Source organism: Podarcis melisellensis (genome assembly GCF_964234715.1).
Source record: "Podarcis melisellensis genome assembly, chromosome: 3".
NCBI lineage: Eukaryota > Metazoa > Chordata > Lepidosauria > Squamata > Lacertidae > Podarcis > Podarcis melisellensis.
In genome coordinates, this window is record NC_138530.1 from 105,898,053 (window position 1) to 105,917,543 (window position 19,491).

At 41.5% G+C, this 19,491-nt stretch overlaps 1 protein-coding gene and 1 long non-coding RNA gene across 10 annotated transcripts in view; both read right to left on the reverse strand.

Moving 5' to 3' along the window:
- Nucleotides 1-19,491, reverse strand: part of MACROD2 (mono-ADP ribosylhydrolase 2) — a 987,478-nt gene that overhangs the window by 635,330 nt on the left and 332,657 nt on the right. The gene's annotated exons all lie outside the window — the stretch shown is intronic.
- On the reverse strand, nucleotides 13,814-18,405 carry LOC309367391. 3 transcript variants are annotated; one of them, XR_014167123.1, is made up of 4 exons: nucleotides 18,288-18,400; nucleotides 17,665-17,772; nucleotides 15,901-15,983; nucleotides 13,814-14,486 (listed from the first exon to the last, which is right to left on the reverse strand). It is a non-coding gene; the product is annotated as an uncharacterized lncRNA (long non-coding RNA). The 3 variants fall into 3 exon arrangements; XR_014167124.1 differs by lacking the exon at nucleotides 13,814-14,486 and having other exon boundaries at nucleotides 15,632-15,983; nucleotides 18,282-18,405; XR_014167125.1 differs by lacking the exon at nucleotides 13,814-14,486 and having other exon boundaries at nucleotides 15,634-15,983.

Sequence of the window (19,491 nt, forward strand, 5' to 3'; positions counted from 1 at the left end):
AGGATGGCATCCCCCTCCCTGCCAGTGAAAAAGAGGTGAGTAAATCAGGAGGGAGTGGGGAATAAAGATCTACATTGGGATCTGCTGCCCCTGTGGATCCTGCCACCCGAGGCAGTCACCTCACATTGCCTCATGGGTGGGCAAGCCCTACATTTAACTATTCATTTATTGATAGTGCTTTTAAATGGACTTCACAATGCCGACCTGAGTGCTTCCTGTCCAAACCTGGAAAATATGACAGGTATGAACAATCAGCGTTTGGAAGGTCTGAATGTTTGGTACACTACTGAAGATTTATACTTATCAAAAGTTATTATTCCCTTGCTGCCATCCACAGCTCTGAAAAAGCTCTCTCTTCTCAGATTTTTGCATTCCATTGTAAAGTTGGAAATCCTGAATTATGTTACTCCACTAAGAGGATTCGAAGGAACCACAATCTCACAGGCTCTTTCAATAGTAACCAAGGTATATCACCATAACTCAGCTACTGAATATTATTTGTATGTTGTGTATAAGCAGCTAAGTCTTAATCCTCTCCCCCATTGAAAACCAGTGGCAAGGTTTCTATTGAATTCAAAGGGAGACAGATTGGCTCTTAAGCCATACTAATAATATAGTGTAGAAAAGAGAACTGCTCTCTGTTAAATGACATGGCACAGCTTGAGACATATGCTTAGAAAACTAACAATAACCGATGGACCAGATGAGGTTGCTACATTTTCCGGAGGCTATGTTATCCTCTTAGCCCTTGACAAAAGGATGTCAGGAACAATATGCTGTACCTTCCTTTTCTGGATCACCCCACCTCAGTATCCCCCTCCTGGGTGAGCCAAAGGATTTGCTCCCGCTGCCTTTAATATGTATATTTAAAGGATCTGTGGAGGAGCTCCAGGGTGAGATGCTGGCTGGCGGCTCTACGGACCACCCAAGCAGGGTCAAGCGAGATTATGTCTGCAGCTGCCCAGACACTGCTGTGTTTGCTTCCAGCACAAGAATCTAGCATGGCAAACAATTCAATACTGTCACAGGGGGTTACTGTTTATTTGCATCTGTTTGATTTTATACATAGACAGAAAAAGAAATAAAGCACTCTACATGCTAAATAATTAGCCTTCCAGCAGAACTGGAACAGTTCAGTCTCATACTGAAAGACTGCTCCTTATCTGACCGTGGAATAAAATAAGACTGCAGCTGAAAGATATTCAACTCAAGTAATAAAGATTAGCTGAATATATAAAACCGTCTGATCATTCTGTGAAACCTAGGGGGAGGATTTGTGAAATCTGTTATCTGAAATGATGTTTCTTCTCCTTTTATTCACAGAGTATTTGGAAAGGTCATTGCAACACTGTGCAGCTGCATGCCAACAGCTTCAGATGCCATTGCACCAGAGTGAGAAGTTTTATGTAATGCTACATAGAATGTTCATGATCCACACACCCCGGACTTCCTGAATATCCATTTCAGAACTTAAGAGTAGAACAAACATTCTAGAGCGATTATTTCAATGAAAGAAGCTATCATGGAAGCATAACAATGGGTCCAACCACTATAAAAATCCAGTATAGATTGATGGAATAATTGTGCATGATTGCTGTGTGGAGTGTTAATCAATTTTGCTTTTTAACAGAAAGCAATAAAAAATAAAAAAAAGCAATCCAGAGAATCCTTTTAGGCTCAAGCAGCCAGCAAAGCTGTTTTAACTGTAAAAGTACCTCCCTGTTTTCTGTGCTCATAAACCTGCAGGGGCTTATGTCACCATAAACTAGAGAATCTCTGAGATTCACAGCACTTTAGAGTCTAAGGTCATAAAGGGGCAGGGATAATGTTAAAATGATTTTCTATAAAAAAAACCATAGCCACAGAATGCTGTGTGCCTCTGAGGCTATTAGGCTTATTGTGAGATGGGATTTCAGAGGCATTTGCCTTTTTAAAATACTTTATCTAAACAGATATGTTTTGAATTGCAGTAAATACCATCTCATGAATGCAAACAAATGTAAGCTACACAAAACAGTCATATGTGCACAGAAGTATTCTCCCTTGGATAGTTTCACCAGTGCTTAGAGATTATGGAAATTGTACTCCAAAACCTCTAGAGGGCAAGAGGTAACAAAAGGTCTCTAATATCATCAGATACCTAAATAACCTATGTTAAGGAGTTGTGTGTGCATATACACAAATTGAAAACCAAGTTAGAAAAATGAAAATCATGTTAGCAAGGCAAGATGATAACAAAAGAACACACCTTGATTACCAAAGCAATAAACACATGAATAGGCAAATGAGAAAAGCACTCTTAAGTCCTGAGAACTAGGCCAACTGCCATATAAAATATGCCTGTTTCAGTAATACTACTTGAATGTAAGAGATGAAGTGTAATGGTAAAAAGGTAAAGGTAAAGGACTTCTGGACGCTTAAGTCCAGTCAAAGGTGACTATGGGGTTGCGGCGCTCATCTCGGTTTTCAGGCCAAAAGAGTTGGCATTTCGTCCACAGACTGCTTTCCGGGTCATGTGGCCAGCATGACTAAACCGCTTCTGGTGCAACAGAACACTGTGACAGAAACCAGAGCACACAGAAACGCTGTTTACCTTCCCACCACAGTGGTACCTATTTATCTACTTGCACTGGTGTGCTTTCGAACTGCTAGGATGGCAGAAGCTGGGACAGAGCAACAGGAGCTCATCCCATTGTGCAGATTTGAACAGCCAACCTTCCGAACGGCAAGCCGAAGAGGCTCAGTGGTTTAGACCACAGCCCCACCCACTTCTCACTCAAAGATGACCACTTGTGTAACATGTATTTTCTGGGTATGTAATAAAAGGAAGATTGAATACGCCAACTTCCGAAACGTCTATTATAATCTAGACAACGTTCTGCCATATAAACATGGAATTCCACATAATAGTTGGCACACAAGCAAACAAGCAAATGAAATAAATAATATTCCACATAGTGCTAATTTCTTCCTTCCGTGTTCCCTCTACTGAGGAATTTTAAAATGCAGTTTTAATTTGGGAAAGCAATGGAGTGTATCTACCTGCTGGATCAGCTGCCAGCTGAAAAAAGGCTGATAGAAGCATGTTCTGGATGTTGTTAATTACACAAAAAATGGTTCATTAATCTTTAGTGTCAATGCTGCTTCTGCAGGGTTCTGCAGCATACCCCTCGTTGGATGTATTGTTGCACATTTTGTATATTCATTTTGTGAGGAACTGTGACACACCCACTCACAAGTGTATCTACCTGCAAATGAGCACTTCAAGCACTTGATACATCTACTCATATGTACAACTACTCATTAGTAAGCACCCCAGAACATATCTATCCTTAGGCGCATGTGGGCAGAGTGACAAGCTGCCTGGCACATCCCCTCTGGAAAACATCTACTCGCATTTACGAAGATTTTCATAAGTACAATCTAACTCCAAAAGTAGATGCTGCCCAGAAAGATCACACAACCATCATGGACATGCTTGGGCACACTTGTCCTCAATGCACTATGCAAAGCTACCGGATTTATATTAGAAACTTGAAGTCGTGCATTTATCAAAGAATGTGCATTAGTAACGACAGCATGAAACAGTCCACGGTTCCATGCTAGCTAACCTTTTTGACAGCTCTCTCAGACTGACCTTGGCCAGAGTGGTGAAACAGAATGGCTTTGTGATGTGGATTAATATTCCATTTGCAATATAACTATTCCCGTCACGTTAAGTGTCAACAGGTTAACAGAAAAGGTTAGACAGTACTTATTATGAAGTCGCCAATATGAGTGATTTTGAAGAAGCTTGAGGTGCCATATAAAAGCAAAACATTTTGAAAGCAAATTATCATCCACACAAAATGCAAGTGATTTATCCTCTGGTGTTAAATTATACATAGTACACAACCAAAGCATGACAGGCAAATGGCATACATTGGAAGGGACAATCTGCTTTTAGCACTACCAATCACTCCTGTGTCTCTCTAAAAAGAGATCATCGCTGTCATTCAGCTGCAGATTCCCTATCATGTCTATGGTTGCAACCAGGTTCCACACATACTTTGCAAGTGACGTCTGAAAACCACTTGTTTGTTTATGATTCGCATTACAGTGGTACCTCGGGTTAAGAACTTAATAATAATAAATTATTATTATTATTATTATTATTATTATTATTATTATTATTATTTATATCCCGCCCTCCCCAGCCGAAGCCGGGCTCAGAGCGGCTAACAACAATAAAACGATAAAACATTCTAAAATCATTTCATTATAAAATTAATTCCAATCAAATTAATGGCAACCATTGGGCTAGAGTCAGGCTGTGGCCTGGCCAAAGGCCTGGTGGAACAGCTCTGTCTTAATTCGTTCCGGAGGTCCATTCTTAACCTGAAACTGTTCTTAACCTGAGGTACCACTTTAGCTAATGGGGCCTCCCACTGCTGCCGTGTCACCACCACCCATTTCTGTTCTCATCCTGAAGCAAAGTTCTTAACCCGAGGTACTACTTCTAGGTTAGTGGAGTCTGTAACCTGAAGCATCTGTAACCCGAGGTACTACTGTAATTCCTTCATTATTAGCACACTTTCACACATTGCATTTAAATTCTACCAACAGAAAGCAGTAGGATTATTTGCAATATCAGCAGCTCTTCACTCTTTACAATGGCGTTATTTTGCTCATGTGCACGGTCAGCAACAACAGCTGGTAACAGGCAGTGTAATTCAAGGACAACAAAATGGTCCAATTGCTCAGCAATAGATGAATTTGTTTTGGGAATATAAGAATGTTATGTAAGTGATCTATAGGCCACCAAGCATAATTGTGATGGTCAATACTTTAAAATCGGGAGGTTACTTGGAAAGGGACTCTTTATAGAATATCAAATCTCTGTCTCATAGGCTGCATTTACATATCATGGTAATCCAACATTCTTGACTTAATAAATCATACTGTGTGTGAGCTGCATATTGCCCAGTTGCTCCTGCTCTTCCCCTCCCATGGTACAGATGGAAGGGATAGCTTATCAATATGTCAGAACGTGGGAAAATGGCTTGTTTTGCCCTAACAAACCATGGCCAGTAAGTCACCATTAATGAATGAAGAACAATGCTGGCTAGCAATCATGGTTTGTTAGGCTAGAACAAACCAGGATCCTGGATTCGGATGCAACGTGGAGCTATCCACATCCTGGTTTGTTTATCTATCTGTGCCAGGGGAAGAGTGAAGAGGAATGATCAGGATGCATGGAATAGAACACAACTTGTCCATATGATTTCTTAACACAGCATACATTTGATAAGATATGAATTTTCCTTTTAAGAGAACTGAATTTGACTTTTTTTCTCATTATTTTTATTAATTTTCCTGCTCCTATACCAAACCTAGATGGCAGCCATTTAAAAAATCAAGGGCAATAACTAGAATTGTGACCTAGAGGAAGACGCTGCAGACTGTGAAGCCAGAGAGGTAGAACATGGTGTTTGATTTCTGCTTGAATCCAAGGCTGTGGCTATAGAAGAAACAAGACCCCTTTGGGATATTGATGCTGTGAACCCCTCCATTGTAGTTCAGGTTGCATATATGCGTAAGGAAGCCATACATCATAAAGACACCACAGTTTCCACTATGCCTCATTTCCAAAAGGAAACACAAAGCCTGGGTAAACACTTGCTCACAGATTGGGGTGGTGTGCAATAATTCTGACAACCCCCAATACCATCTTTTGAACTTTGGGGTTCTTGGATTGGGTTCTGTTTGATTTATTCAAAGATGTAATGTGTTACCATACATCTCCATTGTTATTAAGATTGGGGTTTTTGATAAACAGTTCTTTAAAAACAAAATTCTGCACACAGAAGCATCTGTTAACAAATGTAATTAGGTAACTTCAATATGAATATCCACAAGAAAACATCCAATTAAGCTGTACATTTTGATTATCTCAACCAGCATTGTATTGGCAGAGCAGTGACTGAGTCTCATTGAATTCCAAGTGAAGGAAACTACATGGTTGGCATCCATCTGTCTCAGGAGAGATATATAATATTCCCTAGGCGGCACATTTTTCCTAAAATATTTTCACAAATGTACCTTGCTACTTCCAGAAATCTTTTTGCCTTAAAGGTAATCTATATTGTAACACACGGTTGATCTTGAGGAGGATAGGTACATAATTCATCTTGTTGCAGGGAGGATGAGAAGTGGAGACCTGGAATTAAATGGAGGTCAGTTTGTAAACTGAACTACATTTAAAACCAAAGGTCTCTTTTGTAGCAAGCGACTCATTAATTCAATGTTATATCTCCATGCCAGAGAAGCTGTAATAATTATACTGTGTGAAACTATAATGTCCACACAATAATTACATCAGAAGCAGAAAGCACACACACTGCACTTTTCCAAACATTGAAGTCTGGATATGTAATTTTGAAGACAAAAATAATAAAATTATATATAATAAATAAAAGAAAAAGAAAAGAAAAACATTGCTTACAAATGCTAACCAACCTGTTTTGAAGTATCCTTCATTTGCACTACGACATTGTTATGAAAATTCAGCATCGTGGTTCTCAGTGCAACATCGCACTGCTCTGCTAAATATCAATATATAGTTTGTGTGAGAGTTGGTAAAGATACAATCAAGGCTCATGATCAAAGATTGGTTCAATTACTTATTCATTTCGTCTTAATTCTACTTCTGGGATTATGAGCCTTTCATACAAATTTTCTTCCATGTAACCAATTCCAATATAGGCTTTGGGTCCATGACTATATTCCCACAAGTAATACATTAATAAATATGCATCATTTCCATTCACATAGTCTTCACCACAGGTATGGTAGAGTTGTTTGTAAACTCATTATGGTGTGAGAAACTGATTAAACTGTTTTGAATAGGGAATGAATTCTATTTCTTTTCTTTAAATTTATTAGGCAGATTTTCATTGATCTTCTCAGGGACTGCTAACCAGTGAAGGATGCAAAAACACATTTTTGTTCCTATATAAAATTGAACTCAGTATGATTTTTCTGCTGTGTTACGTCAATGTAACCAAATACAGCTATAATTGCAGACTAAACAAATATGCACCCTCTTCAATATATTCTCATTCTTATAGCTGCTAAGTTAGGCCGTGTAGTAACTATACATTCTCTCTCAGACAATCATTAACAAGGCAGGGCTGGAACCCACCTTATTTAATTCCCTAAGTACCTGGAAGCATGAGTGCAAAAAAGTGAACTAAAAGGCTTCTTTTTAAAGACAAGCTATTTATGACCTCAATTCATCAAGCTATATACTGACTGCATGAAGAAATGTGAAACGAACATTTAATTACATTTTGAAACCAAATAATTGCTTTGTGAACTCATTTTCCTCCTTATTTAGCTGCAGCGATCTAAGCTCAGAAATGTATGATGTTCCCTACAACAGATGGTGACTCTCAAAGCATCTAAAGCAAATTGCTTGCCTGTAGCCTTACATAGATTCAACACCTCTTCCTGGAGAAATGGAAAAATCAAGGCAAGCAAAACAGTATGGCACCCAAACCCTTCTGTATTTATCATCTTACTCTGTGTGCCTTCTTGCAACATGGAGTTTTACTTGCAATAATATATTAACAACATTTAAACTTGCTTATCCACCTGTTTCTGTTAAACCCAACACTGCAACATCACAGGTGGGAATATGATCTGGCACTGAAAATAGGAAGAAAAATCAGCTTCTGTGCCAGTCCCAGACTAGTTTGGACATGTCAGAAGCCATCATTCAAGGATCAGAAGTGGACCACAGGATTACAGGCCCTCCTTAAGGCTCATCCCTTCAGTGCTTAACTGTTCCCCATCCTCTCCAACCGAGGTCAGCCCTGCACATGACCATTATTGATTACACCTAAAATTTATCATAATTGGGTTTCTTTGATTTTTGGAATTCATCTTTTACCACCTCTGGCACTGTCGTCAACAATAGTTAATGCTAGGTGCATCTGGCTTAAAGCTTACATTAAACTCCTATTTCAGATCATGATTAAACAGGGGTCTGTGTGATTTGTTGGTGAGGTCAGTGCCAATGTCACCCTTTAGTACAATTATGGCTGTGTACACATTACCCTAGGCGACGTGGGTGGCGCTGTGGGTAAAACCTCAGCGCCTAGGGCTTGCCGATCGCATGGTAGGCGGTTCGAATCACCGCGGCGGGGAAAGCTCCTGTCGTTCGGTCCCAGGTCCTGCCCACCTAGCAGTTCAAAAGCACTCTTAAGTGCAAGTAGATAAATAGGGACCGCTTCATAGCGGGAAGGTAAACGGCATTTCCATGTGCTGAGCTGGTGCTGGCTCGCCAGAGCAGCTTCGTCACGCTGGCCACATGACCCGGAAGTGTCTCCGGACAGCGCTGGCCCCCGGCCTCTTAAGTGAGATGGGCGCACATCCCTAGAGTCGGACACGACTGGCCCGTATGGGCAGGGGTACCTTTACCTTTACACATTACCCCTTGTGACACAGGTGGCACTGTGGGTTAAACCACAGAGCCTAGGACTTGCTGATCAGAAGGTCGGCGGCTCGAATCCCTGCCACAGGGTGAGCTCCTGTTGCTTGGTCCCTGCTCCTGCCAACCTAGCAGTTTGAAAGCACGCCCAAGTGCAAGTAGATAAATAGATACTGCTCTGGCAGGAAGGTAAACGGCGTTTCCCTGTGCTGCTCTGGTTCGCCAGAAGAGGCTTAGTCATGCTGGCCACATGACCCGGAAGCTGTACGCTGGCTCCCTCGGCCAATAAAGTGAGATGAGCACCGCAACCCCAGAGTCGGCCATGACTGGACCTAATGGTCAGGGGTCCCTTTACCTTTACCTTTACACATTACCCTTTAATACAGCTCCATTGTGCCCCCGCCACTGGTGTTTGAAGCAGATTACAAATGACATTAGCCACAATCCATATGACTCCAATACTTTGAGATATACTACTGTTTGATGTAGTTTCCCCTCAAATCAGCTTCCATCCGATTTGAAAACCATGGTTAAGCTAAGGTGTGCAGGTTTCAGACACACATCTTCATGAATCAGAGTACAGGTGGGATTCAGGCACAGGAACACAAAACCAGATAATGTGACCAGTTGAAGACATCTTCACCTTTTCTTTGGTGTGTACAGAAACATAAAGCTGTGCCTTGAAATGCAGTGGGCAGGGAACAATTTTGCTGTGTTTCAAGCCACTAACATGCACATCACCAAAGACACTCTCTCTCCAGAAAAGATGTGGTGGGAAGTTAGCTCCCAATATGTTAATCATAGTTAAGAAGGCGTCAACATTATACCTGCACCAGCTCTTTATGATACCACCATTGTTTCTTTGGGAGACATCAGTTGCATGCACCAACTCTCAGAAGCAGAAGGCATATTTTAATTATTATTATTTTATATTTCATTATTTTTAGGCCAACGTTTTTACTGGGGTGTAGAATCCATGTGTACACACTGCACTCGCAAACACTTGGCAGTATGTTGTGGGGTGCTACTTCGGAGCACCCTAACATTTGGGTTTGGATATTTGCAGGGAAGATGAGAAAACCCTGAACAAAACAGGGACATCTTATCCCGTTCTTTGGATCCCAGCCCACGTCTGTAAGAACCAATTGTATTATTTTGATAATCGTCAGTTCTTGTCAAAACAGCTGATTGCAAGAACCCATAGGGTACTTGCAGGAAAACTAATTAGAGGTTTAGTAATTTTGCATGTATGTATTCTACCCCAAATATGCACCTGGCAATATGTGAACTTTTTAGGTCTCTGATATCAACTGCATGCATTTTAAGTATCAAGTGTCCCCTTAGCTGCAGCCTAATACTAGGAGGGAGGGAGAGAGCAAAACCACCAAATAGTCTAGGTTTGTGTCCCTTTTATATTGCCAAACAACACAATTACTAGCATCACTATAAATGTGCTAGACACTCTCTTGAGGCAGCCATGTTCTGGTCACTATGACTCGAGCACAAATCCCAGGTTGTCATTGTAGTGGGAAATAGACTTGCTTTGAATCTTTTCATTAAGTAGCCACTTATAAAGGGAGATTCTGGAGCAGGCTGACCTGCTGAACTGATTAGCAGACTTCCTGAGCTGAGCATAAAAGCATGCCCTTCTGATATGAAACAACACTCTTCAGCTAAAAACTCTTGCAACACTTCAATTTGAGTCCCTCTTGATTATTTGCTTTGAAGATCGGTGCATCATGCATGGCACTGTGGAAACGAATGATACTTGAGATGGGCTACTTGAAAAGAACTACAGTCTGGGAAATATTATAAGGGCCTGGATGAATTTCCAAACTATGAAAGTCTTCCTCACTTTTATCCAAGCTTTCCCACAGGTATTCCTCTCTGGAGGGCAATACTGCATCATTTTTTATCATTAAATGAATATTCAGACCAAGGGAGAAAGATCATATAACAGTAGCATTCACAAAAGCAGGATTAGTTTTATGGGAGGATATGTTTTATGAAAAATCTCAATTGCCTAATTTGGTACCTGATGATAACGCTCTTGCCTTCACTTAATGGTAGCATTTTATAACTGATGGTTTGCACACCTAAACATGATAACTTAAATTATTGAGATTTTGTGGGTCTTTCAGACCTATGCAAATAATTAACTGGATCACAGAACTACTAATGCTGAGACCTCTGAACTGATTGTTTGCATCTATAGGTAACAAAATCTAACTTAGGTGTGGCCCTCTAGATGCTGCTGAACTACAACTCCCATCATCCATGGACATTGGAATTGCTTGCTGGGACTGATGGGAGTTGTTGTTGTTCAGCAGTCTAGAAGGCCAAAGGTTCTCCACTCCTGGTTTAACTTGAGCAGCTTCTGCAATAGTTTTGGATAATGACCTGAACTTCCTGAAAAAATCTGGGCAAATAAAATACTGTGCAAAGTTTACAACTGGGAGATATTGTGAAAGCAAATAAAATGGCAAATAAGCCACCAGCCATACTATTTATCTACCTTTATTGCATATAATTGCATTTAAAGGGATGGTGTTGTTGTTGTGGTTGTGGTTGTTGTTTTCTGCAGGTACTCACTGGTACAAAGTACCAGCACCTTCCCCCCCCCTTTCAAATCTTGGAGAGTGTTAGGACACACAGGGTCTGAAGGTGCACTCTTCCACTGCTTCCCAAGACAGACAGATGCCAACAACAACAATCAAAACTAAACTCAGATCCTGATCCAGCTAAATCCCAGAGATTTCTATGGACATGCTTAATTCTTCCATTGAAATTAATGGAATGTCTCAAAGTTTTGCTGAAGGTGCCACTTGTATGCAATATTAAGACCTATATAATTGCAAGGGTATTCACCTATATAATTGCAAGGGCAGAACAACTTCTGTTTCTGCATCAGGACTCCCCCTGCACGCACTTCCCATTCCATCCCCAGATCTGTTCCGGAGGGTAGGTGGAACCCCTAAAACACATGGGACATGCAGGGGGAGGGGAGAAAACCTTAAGCTGACAGGATGTTCACCTTAGTGCTATGTTGCATTTGACCCTATATCATGGGACATCAACCTTTTTGCGGGGCCAGCAGGCATATTTTTAGAATTTTGGGAAATCGCTAAAGAGGTCAGTAACACAATGGCTGCTGACAGGGTGTGATGTAGCTCAAAGTGGGAGCGGCAGGGACATCACATATAAAACAGCAGATAAAGAGGCCAGAGCACAAAACAGTGCAGGTATGCCCCCATCAGTCAGTCACTCGATCATGGGCGGGGGGGGATGGACGATGTACCTACATCAGTCAGCACCATGTCCGGTCACAGAGAGAAGCTCTTCACCTGTCCTCTATTCAGAACAGACGGAAAGATGGACATCGAATCCCTCCTTCTAGTGAAATATATGCATATTTAAAGGACCACGTTCAAGGTACGGGAAGGCTCAGCCAGTGCAAAGAGTAACTGAGCAGGGAAGGCAAACAGTCTCCTGCGTATTGTGGATTTTTGAAAGGGCTATTTATTGAGACCTTTTGTGGGTGCCACAGAAGGTACGAGCAGGTAGTGTGATTCCTGCAGACCCCACACTGGTGGCCACTAGTCTATATTATTAAGCTTCTACTAAGGGATTTCACAGCTTTAAAACAACATGAAGCGTTTTAAAAATGTTAATACCAATGTTAGAACAGAAACAAGATTTGACCACAAACAGTATTTTGGAACATTTAGAATTTCAGCTGGATTTCCAAAATCAGTGTAATATGGTGCCTGGATACAGAGAAACTTTGAAGCAGAATATTCTTTTAAAAGAAGGTTTCTGTTTGGCAGATCATCAAATAAAGGTCTGAAGCTTTTTGTTATCCAAAGCAACACTTGAAACAGAGAACATTCTGAAATCAATCCTCACATAACATAATACCAGTTCCATAGGGTATCCCTTTATTACTTAGGAGATGCAATTTCTTTCCTGGTGTTTTGCTACCTGTATAAATGACAAGTAACAAGATAAACCTCAGGTTTACTTAAAATCATGGCAATTTAACTTTCATTTACAACAAAAAATTGAAAATACCCTACATGCTGAAAGTCGAAATATCCTATATCTGATGCCTATGAAAGTCTCATTACTATGTCACTCAGTGGTATCGCACATGGCAACTGCTGCCTCTTTTATTCAGTTTGTGTGTCTGACCATCTTTCTTCAAGCAGCAATTTCTAGGTGGTACCAGAATCTGATATAGATCTGAAAATGAGGGCTGGGAAAGAGCTACTTGTCTTGTTTATCAAACTTTTTCATTCTAATTGTATGTAGGTGCTAACATAACATCAATTTGGTAACATATTAAAAGGTATTAGCAGATCTGTTAAATCTACATTTCCAGATTAACAGAAACAAAGAGATGGCTGCAAAAGTCCAGGTGTGTCTACCTGGCCCTTGAATTGTTTCTGCCTGCCACTCAAGGCATAAAAATGACTGCAGCAATATCCTGTTCCCACTAAATGTTGTGAATCACCATTCACTTCCTCAGGAGCCATGTTTTGACTAACGTAATGAATACTCTAAGCCAAGGCAAGAAACAGAAAGCAAGTGCAGGCTGAATGCTGCCTTTTATTCACTGAATCAGCTACTTGTTTCCAACACTGAAAGCTTTCAAAGTCTACATAGGTGTTCAAAAGGAAAGGTAATAGATCTTCTCATCTGTTGAGGTTGGCTATGTGGCTGAGTCTTGACATGCTTTATTAGAATTCAGCAGACTATGTTTAATTAGACCATAGAGTTGAGCTTTGCCTGGAACGATGATCAAGAGCTCAGGTATCACAAGGCTCTCAGAGTCAATGCGATAAAGCCACGGGTAGTCAAGATGGTGCCACCCCCTGTCATTGCTGGACAACAGCTCCCATCATCCCTGATCTTTTGACATGCTGGCAGGGGCTGATGGAAATCATAGTCCAAGAACTTCTGGAGGGTACCACACTGGCTTAAAAGGTAAAGGGACCCCTGACCATTAGATCCAGTCGTGACCGACTCTGGGGTTGCGGCGCTCATCTCGCTTTATTGGCCGAGGGAGCCGGCGTACAGCTTCCGGGTCATGTGGCCAGCATGACTAAGCCGCTTCTGGCGAACCAGAGCAGCGCACGGAAACACCGTTTACCTTCCCGCCAGAGCGGTACCTATTTATCTACTTGCACTTTGACGTGCTTTCGAACTGCTAGGTTGGCAGGAGCAGGGACCGAGCAACGGGAGCTCACCCTGTCGCAGGGATTCGAACCACCGACCTTCTGATCGGCAAGTCCTAAGCTCTGTGGTTTAACCCACAGTGCCACCCGTGTCCCACACCACACTGGCTTACCCTGCAATAAATAAGTAAGCAAACAGCAAGAATGAATGCAACAGAGGCTAGCCATGGATAATGCATTTGTATACAATCCAGTTGTCCTTGACAGTCCCAGCTCTCTGGTTCTTGTCTGCGGTAAAGCAGTTATTTTCCTATTTTGCTGTAGGTGCATTCTAGGGAGTGCCTTGTTAAAATTGTTAATGTGTAGTGCTAGAATTATGTTGCTTCTGGTTTTAGCCTCTTCCCTGGGTATCTACAAGTTAAATAGCATAGGGCTAATATATCTCATCTTTAATGCACATGCATGCAGATGCATGCCCATAAACACAAAATGTAACATGTAGCACCACGTACCATTTTGTACACTGTTGCTGATAAGACTTATTTTGAAGTGCTGGTGATAAATCATATTACAATTAGGCATTTCATTCTTAATGAGAAGACTTTTGCTTTTACATCTGTGAAGGGTCAGATATTGCAAGGTAAATCAATATAATACAGAGTGGGTTAACTTGAGTTTTCAAGTGATGTACAATGGGGGTGGTGTGTGGGAGAACTTTTGGCAGTGCGAATATGGTATTATGAGTACATTTTTCACCTGCAAAATGTAGCAAGCACAAAATGTGAGATTGTACAACATCTATACTGCCGGTATGCTGTTGAAGTTTAGGCATGAACCTTAACTTTAGCAATTTCAGTCCTTTTTAAGAGTAAGAGTAAATTGGTAAGATTCTAAAATGGCAAATCACTTTATACAGAAAATGTACAATTATCCTTCATCTGGATGAATGCCTTGGTTTGTCTGTTCCTTGGAATAGTCACAGGGAGTCTATGCAAATGAAGCTATCATGAAACTAAAGCTGAAAGTCCATGTTACCAGTACCCAACTAGCAACCAATACCATCCACATAACAACAGAGAGTTGGAATGAACACATTATCACTAGATTTTTCAAGGGAAAAGTTAAAAACAAGGCAAAGGGGGGAGAAGGCATTAAGGCGACAATCCTAAATTACTCCTATTTACTAGAGAATAAGAACCACTGGGTTCTGTGGGACTTACTTCTGAATAAGCATGCTAGTTATTGCATTACATATCCAACAGAGAGGGGCAAATATCCCACAATAATAGACAAACAAGCACTATTTTGCAATTTGTGACATATTATAGATTTGAGTGGATGGTAATTTATAACTGTAATCCTTTGCATTTTGACAAAGCTTACTGGCTTTTGCCACATTGGTTTAAATGACATTTTAAAAAAGTTATCTGCCTGAACACTCCAAGAGAGAGGTGAAAGATACTGCAAAAGTTTCATCAGGTCACAGGGCAGACTGAGTAATTCTTTCATTTCAGGAGAGTTTAATTTTTGACCCACATCGTATGGCTTTTGTTACTAGGAGACCATGGCCCTAATAAAAGTGCCTAGATGAATGTGATACTGTGTCCTCTGCTTCACTGCCAACATTACTCCCTTCCATGTAGAGATCTGAGGTGCCTAGAGAACTCGGTGCATACCACTGTGCTGATGGGATATGATGCGGTTTGTAACACACACCACCGTTGATGTTTTCTCCCTTTCATCTTATCATTCCCCTTAATGGTCAAAAGGAGAGGTGAATACATTTCATTGTGTAACATTTAACTTCTCAGTAGTCTGTCAATCATTCTAAAATGCGGGAGTATTTTCTTCTTCTTTTCAAGCAGCCATAATTTTATTTTTTGCAATATTCACTTCCATTACATGGGAACTATTACAACAAACAATACACAGTAGTTATGATCCACATGTAGTTAACATATAACATATCGTTAGAAATAAGTTAGATGCAATTTCACTTCAATTTAAAACATTCTTTACATTTCCCTAACATTAAACAGTGAAACATACAAATAACATAACTGAGGCTGAAATGTTTCGATTTGGCACTCAAAATAACCAACACCCTAAAACAATAATAACCTGAATGTAATGTAGACTCAATTTACAAACACTTAAGATTTATCACAGCCTAATCTTTTATTTCACTCTCATTGTTTGACTAGGGTTTGGGAGAACATGACGCTCATTGGATAAGCTTGGACTAGCCACCATTTCTCAGTCTAACATACCTCACAAGGTTGTTGTGATGACAAAAATGGGAGGGACAGAACCATATATCTCATCTTGAAGCCCTTACAGATGGAATATAAGTGTAAGAAATAAATAGTGATTAAAACATTGATCTTTTTTCATTCATTTATTATATTGTTCTAACGGTTCTCTCTCTACAATTTACACATATATCAGAATTTCAATGGACCATTTCCTCATATATACTTTTGCCTCCCCAAGTTAGGAAACAAATTCTGCTTAAAAGCAATCCTAGCTTATTTCCACTTTCCACTGTTGGAAATTCTGGCCCGTCTTGAGGTATGTGCCTATCTGTTCAGGCACCGGCTGAATTCTTTAGACCTCCCTCCGGCGACTCCCGGCAGGATAAAACATACGCGAGGTCCGTTCCGGCGATTTTCCTCAGGCTGTGAGGAAAACACACCAACTGCTCCTCTCTCCCCTTTGGTGTCCCCAGGGAGGGGAAAGAAGCAGACAGAAATCTATTTACATCTTTTATTCCTGTCTTTTACTTCAGTACAGAGAAAACATGTCTGCACTCATCAGCAGTTAGAATAAACTCCACCCATGTACTTCCAGCACAGGTCATATGACAAACCCACTGAGCTAACATCCGGTGCTCAGTACAGAATGGACTGCCCCTTTATTCCCATGGCAACAGTCACAAACTTCCTGTTTGGCTTTCCAGCCACAAGCAGCAGACTTGGCTGCTATAGCCTTTGCTTGCTGCCGCATTGCTGCTTTAGAATAACATCCACTTCCCCTCCCTTATTGTTAAGCAGCAGCCAAGATCCCTGCACCTCCTTGTTATCATGGCCAAGTGGCAAATCTAAGAAAGCCTTGTAAGGGGCAGGCATTGCAAAGCTGCACTGCAGGCTGATCACCTCACCCACCCGGCCATTGGAGTAGCAAAGTGGGTTCCCCACTTCAGGCATGCTTTAGTCAAGAGGAAAAGTATGCTAGCTCTGCCTCCCTAGGTCACCATTTTGATCACTTACCCTAATTTGGAGAGCAACCTAATTTGGAGGGAAGCAAAGAACATTGTTTACTTGTGGAGGCTCCCCAGTTCAGAAGATTGCATTCCAATTTATGGAGGGAAACTGGAACAATGATTGGGGTAGGTGAAACCATTATACTCTTTTCCCTGTGGTGTTTACTTTGCAAGACTAGGTAATGCCTGAAGTAGGGCAATAGTCTTCTAGAGAACAACCCTTGCCCTGTGTGAATCAGGCTTTCCATAGTTTCTGTATGTTGATGGCAGCTGGGAAGCACACAAGCCCCCTACCCCACTCCAAGGCTTATTTGTTTGGTAAGACATCCCCAAAGAAATATCGGTTTTGTCGCTTAAAGCTCTAATTTGTCTGCATTAAGAACAGGCAGCTTCTTACCCCTGACACTCATGGGCTTCTGATTCTGCAGCCCACAGCCTTCTGACCCCTTTCCCACAGAAAGTTAGCATCGCATGCCACATACTTCTAAGACAATGCCTCTGCTGTCCACCAGTTTTCCCTCAGCAACCATTTGTAGCTGCATATATCATTACCTGCAAAGCACCTTGGTGGGAGCAAAGGGACTGCTACCCTCCCAGAAAATTTTGCTGCTACGAAAGTCTAAAAGTGTAACTAGAGCTTGATCCCTGCAAATTCTCAAGAGCACAGACAACTACAAACTCAAATTTTGTGCATTAGCAGTGAAACATTTCACATGTGATTGAATGTCATGTGGGATATGCTCAGAGCTCACCTGAGTGGGAGATTCTGCTCCCCATTTGTCTGTGAGAGCCACATTGCTAATTGCTGCAGTTTATGAAAATACTTGCTGCTCCAGATGATCACTTGTTATCTCTGCTTCCTTGATTAGAAAATTGATTAACGAGCCCTGACTTTGTAAGTGTTTATACTAAAACCTCTAGATTTTTCAATAAACCCCATACGGCTTAGCTTACACAGCTGTCAATTCAGGTTGCTGCTCAGTTGCAACAGTATAAGCAGCAATTACTTTTGGCTAGGGACGCGGGTGGCACTGTGGGTAAAACCTCAGTGCCTAGGGCTTACCAATCGCATGGTCGGCGGTTCGAATCCCCGCGGCAGGGTGAGCTCCCGTCTTTCGGTCCCAGCTCCTGCCCACCTAGCAGTTCGAAAGCACCCCTAAGTGCAAGTAGATAAGTAGGTACCGCTTTATAGCAGGAAGGTAAACAGCGTTTCCGTGTGCTGCGCTGGTGCTGGCTCGCCAGAGCAGCTTCGTCACGCTGGCCACGTGACCCGGAAGTGACTCCGGACAGCGCTGGCCCCCGGCCTCTTAAGTGAGATGGGCGCACAACCCTAGAGTTGGACACGACTGGCCCATACGGGCAGGTTTACCTTTACCTTACTTTTGGCTAGACCAAGAATGCTGAGATTATACCACAGATTTATACACAGAACTTTCATCTTTCTGGGAAATGGCAAGATACTCAGTTGCCTGTTAATTTAGCATCCTGATTCTGCTCCTGGCTGGCTGGCTGCCCTCTCCCATATCAATTTGCTGCAGCAGTTAGCAACCATTCGTTGCTTGGTGCTCAGAGGCACACACCCGCTGCCTCCATTGTCACCTTCCAATTGTCACCAGTAACAATGAGAATTCTCTCTTCCATTGGTCACCCACTGTGGCAACCAGTGATTCCTACTGGCAAAATGGTACATCAACCACCACTGCATGTTTGAACAAGAAGGGCTGGGAGTTTTTTGTAAAACATATTGCTACGATGGAAGGAGAGTACAAAAACAGCCCCACCATATGTGTGTGTTTGTACACACATGGGGCCACATTCTCTTCCAGGGCCAAATGCCAGCAATGGGCAAGGTAAGAGCCAAAAGTGAGTAAGGCTAACCACACCATAGATTCTCACACACACACACACACACACACACACACACACACAGACACAGACACACAGACAGACACACAGACACTATCTATCTATCCACATCCATCTATTTCACCCCTCTTTCCCCACCTCTCTCCCCAGCAATAAATGAGCATCCCTCACAGAGGCACAAAGAAAAAGAAACTACCAAAGGAACTGGAGCTACTAGACAGCTTTCTGCCAGCCCAACTGATCCGTCCTTGTTTAATTCCTCATGGAATTAAATTTCACAATCTCTCAGGAGAAACAGTCAATGATTGAAGAAGGGTTGCTGCCAGATTCGTAAATAATCTTTAACAAACTCAGCTTATTTAAAACTTAATAACCTGCTTTACCCCCTCTAAAATTGTGAACAACCATCACTAATCGATAACAATACTCAAGTGAAAGTGACAATCATTTTTTAGAATCCAACATCTAAAGCATTAAATGAATGGTCAAAATTTGGTTCTTAAAGTTGTCCATTCTGCCCATGCCGTACAAATCCACAGAAAGGCGAAAAGGAGCCACTCCTTTCTCACAACTCCTAAAAGTCTGAGTGAAGCATAAATAAACCTGATGAAGTTAATTGCTTCCTAAAGGAAAAAACACAGAAAGACTTTCAAAGCGTGATAAATGTGGTTCAAACTGGCATCTTGTATCCGGGAGGAAAATGCTTTGGAATG